Here is a 3929-nt window from a genome sequence, read left to right as displayed (position 1 = left end):
TCCCTCTTTTCCTATTCGCCCATATTAATGTTTCAAAGGATGCTTTTCCTTTCTGTAAATATACTCATTAAGTATATAATGTGTCAGGAAACTGAAAGCCAAAGTGTGAGATGACACAGCTCAGCAACATGTCAGACAAGAGCCTACCTAGATCACCAAGGCCTTCCCACAACTCTTAAATACAAAGGTGTCTCATGTTCGTAAGACTCATAATAGCCTTGTTTTGCATATCAAGTGGTACGAAGATACACACCAAGTTTTATTAATAGATTATTCATCCTTACATAGCAGTCATATGCTGTCTTTTACAAAAAATGTCTTAAGTTTTACTAAAGAGTTAATATTCGTTGAGTTCACACAGGCGGAAGTCTTACTGTACAAAGAGCAATCAGTCAATATTTATTAAACATCCATTGTGTGCACAGTCGCAGCCCGGGTGCTGTGGCAGCTTACAAAGGAAGAGGATGATGTGGCCATTGTTGATAGGAAAGCTGAGGTCATGCAGGGGGCATGGCAAATTCAAACCCTATGCAACATTCGTATTGATGTCACGATTGCCCTCTGGTGGTTTGACATTAAGACAGATTAAGTAGGTGAATATGGTCATTTCAAAACTAAATTAGCAGGTACACACATGTGTGTCCTCAGGGAAGAAAAGACATGTGGGTTCGAGCCTTCATGCTAGCACATCGCTCTCCCTTCCTCCCTTCCTTTCTTTTCCTCAATTTGACTTGATCTGACTCACTGACTAGCCTCCTAAGCTGTCTCCCACACTGAGTTTCTCCCTTTCTTTTCCTTTCTTTTTTTTCTTCCTTCCTCCTTCCTTTTTAAGATAGAGTCTTTCAGGGAAGAAATAAGAGTGTGGCGTGAACATGGGGAAACAAAAGAAAATAAGGGAGCATGCGACCATGAAGCGAATGCTTAGTCTCAGAGATCAGAGGCTTAAAGAAAAGGATAGATTAAAACCTAAAAAGAAAGAAAGATCCTAGCATGCTGAAGGAAAGAGACGTCCCCCAACACTCATTCTGCTTCTTCTTTCAACGTAATACACAGCTGGGTCCACCTTACCACATCCTGGTTGACACCAGCTTTATCAACTTTTCCATTAAAGCCAAACTGGACTTGGTGCAGTCAGTGATGGACTGTCTATACCAAGTGTATCCCTTGTTAACTGACTGTGCGATGGCTGACACTGAAAAATTGAGGCAAAAGTATCGAGTGGCTCTAAGGATCACTAAGGATCCCAGATTTGAACGATTACCATGCACACATAAAGGAACCTATGCAAATGATTGCTTAGTACAGAGTAACTCAGCACAAGTGGTACATTGTGGCCACAGCTGACAGAGACCTTCAACAAAGAATCCGGAAGATCCCAGGAGTTCCTGTCATGTACATTTCTAACCATAGATACAACATTGAGCGGATGCCAGATGATTATGGAGCCCCTCAAGTTCTAATTCTTAAAGGACAAAGTTCCTCTGTCTTTCTTTGATCAAATATCTCTGTTGCCAGTTCATTAAACATGCTGTTTGTCATGAACTTACCAAAAAAAAAAAAAAAAAAAGATAGCGTCTTTCTGTGTTGAATCCTCCTGCCTCACCACTCAAGCAGTGGTGAACAGTCATTGGAATTATAGGCTTATGTCACCATACCTGGCCTTTAGGATAGACTTGAAATCGAACTAGAGCCTCCTCTGTGTCCCATCATAACAGCACAAGCCACCATGGCTGGACTGCACATCACTCTTTCTAACAGAGACGTCTTAAAGGAAAAGAAGACTCTGAATTGAGTTCTTCCAGGCAGAAGTGATATGATTGAGTCAATGGGAATGTGTTATTTAAAAACCTGACTAAGAGAAAGATGAATGGAGGTTCAACAAGAAAATGCCCTTCTCCAGGCATCAGGACAGAGCCAGGCATTCCTGACACTCAGAGCTTAGACGGGGGAAGAGACCCTCAACATCCCCAATCAGAAGTATCCCCAGGACTTGGGTTCCAAATGCCACTGCTCAAGAACATAGCACAGAGGTCATGACTGGGCTCCTTCACCTTTGTAGGGAGGAAAACACTTTCCCTCTACCCTTTTAGGACAGGCAGTTGGGACCTCCCAATTAAATTGACAACCTGAGATTAACAGGAGAAAGCACACATGTTTTATTTGCTATTAATAGTTTCATTTTTGGGACCAGTAGTTAGTGTAATGGGTATGTCACTGGACTCCCATGTAGACGTCCGTGGTTTGAGTCCTGGACCCGGTGGCTTAAACTCATGCCGGGCTCATGTGCGTGCATGCCCAAGATCCTGAGAGGAGAATGGAGGAGAAGGGATTGAGGCATGGCCATCCCCCTGGGGGGGTGATTTCTCGTTTTCTGTCTCTCTGTCTCTTTCTGTCTTTCTGGCGAGCGCATGCACCCTGTAGCAAAAACTTCTAAAAAAAAAAATAGTTTCATTTTTATTTGCACAGAGACCGTCATAGAAAAGAAAACCCAAAGACATGGTTAGATCCAGGGCCTACATACCATTTTAACAAAAGGCAACAAATCGTGGAGAAGTGGTAAGACAGAGGAAAGGAGTTTGGGCTTCTAGACATGTATGTGAGAAGATAAGTAAGCAAAAGAAACTAATGGAAGACAGAGGTTATCTTATCAAGGCCCATTTGTGCAGAGCTGCCTCAGTGCTGACTTTCTATCTCCAAGGGATAAGGGCTGATCCCTCGGTACAGGAGAGGGACGGGACAACTTCACAAAGGATAATGTATGTTCTGCTTTGAGGCAGAGCAGGGAGAGAAAATACTTTTTCTGTATTTGATGCTTCTGTCGAAGTGATACATATTGGGGTGGCATTTCCTGATCCCATTTACCTTCATTTTTGCGGAAGTGCAGGAAGATTGATAGAGAATGGCTTCATAAGGTCTAGAGACCAAAGAGTAGGAGTCAAGCCGTTGTGTAGTCTGTGGACTCCTGGCCATGGTTTCCTGATGGATAACAATAGTGCCTCCTTGCTTGCCCTGCCAAGCTGGGTATGAGACTCAAGTAGTGGTGAACAGTGTACCTAAAGGTAAAGCACTACCCACGTGCAGGTAGTGGCTGTTGTCTCTGTCACTACAGGTGATTAACGCACTATGACCACTGTATTATAGTTAGGGCAGTCTTGGGCAAACTCTGTGGATCTTCTTGGTTGGTCCCTCATAATTCAGTTCAGTTTGACTTGAGCAGCCTCCTAGGCCGTCTCTCACACTAGGTTTCACACCCAGAGTGACTGTTCATTCCTGGAGCACATCCTTGGCCTCATTGGCTCCTCTAGATCTTCTCTGAACCTCCTCTGCTTAGATGGAGGCAGCTGTCTGCTCAGCTCCTTGGAACCCAACTGCCGGAGGATGAAAGTCCTGGTGGGAGGGCGTATGTGGAAGACACTAAAGGATGTTGACCTGGCCTGAAGCTCTCAGGTTAGGATGGTGGACCACAAGGCTATATTCTGGGGCCAGGATTTAGTTATCCAGCCAATTGTATGGCTCTGGGCAGGCACCCAGTGGCTATTGAAAAATGGACAACTGTCAGCAGACAAGGCTGAACACTTGTTTATCATCAAATTTTTATGGATTCTTTTTTAAAGCAAACTGAAGCAGGCAGGAAGGCAGGGGCCCTGCGCTCATTTTATTTGCTATAATAAGGGTCATTTAGATCGTAGTTCAATACACTCAATGTGCCAAGGTACACTTTGCAAAACAGCATAGTCATAAAGCAGAGGAGTTCAGAGAAATCTGGAGCTAATAAGTAGTTCAGGGGTCATTACGCAGCTCCAGAGCGATAAGAGCAGAGGTGGTATTTCCAGGTCTATTTGACTTGTGAGCACCTTTCTCAGTAAAACGAGAAAAACAAAAAACCTCAACACTCTTGTTAGAAATCAGAAAAACTGATATGTAGTCAT

The 3929-nt window shown here is 43.7% G+C and overlaps 1 pseudogene; it reads left to right on the top strand.

The window, feature by feature from the left end:
* Positions 1 to 872: 872 nt before the first annotated feature.
* Positions 873 to 3438, top strand: LOC106735710 (rRNA-processing protein FCF1 homolog pseudogene; annotated as a pseudogene).
* Positions 3439 to 3929: the final 491 nt, after the last annotated feature.

The sequence above is a fragment of the Tupaia chinensis genome, unplaced genomic scaffold, assembly GCF_000334495.1.
Source record: "Tupaia chinensis unplaced genomic scaffold, TupChi_1.0 Scaffold000492_1, whole genome shotgun sequence".
Lineage (NCBI taxonomy): Eukaryota > Metazoa > Chordata > Mammalia > Scandentia > Tupaiidae > Tupaia > Tupaia belangeri.
Note: the sequence above shows the minus strand (reverse complement) of the source record. Positions and strands in the feature narration are given on the sequence as shown.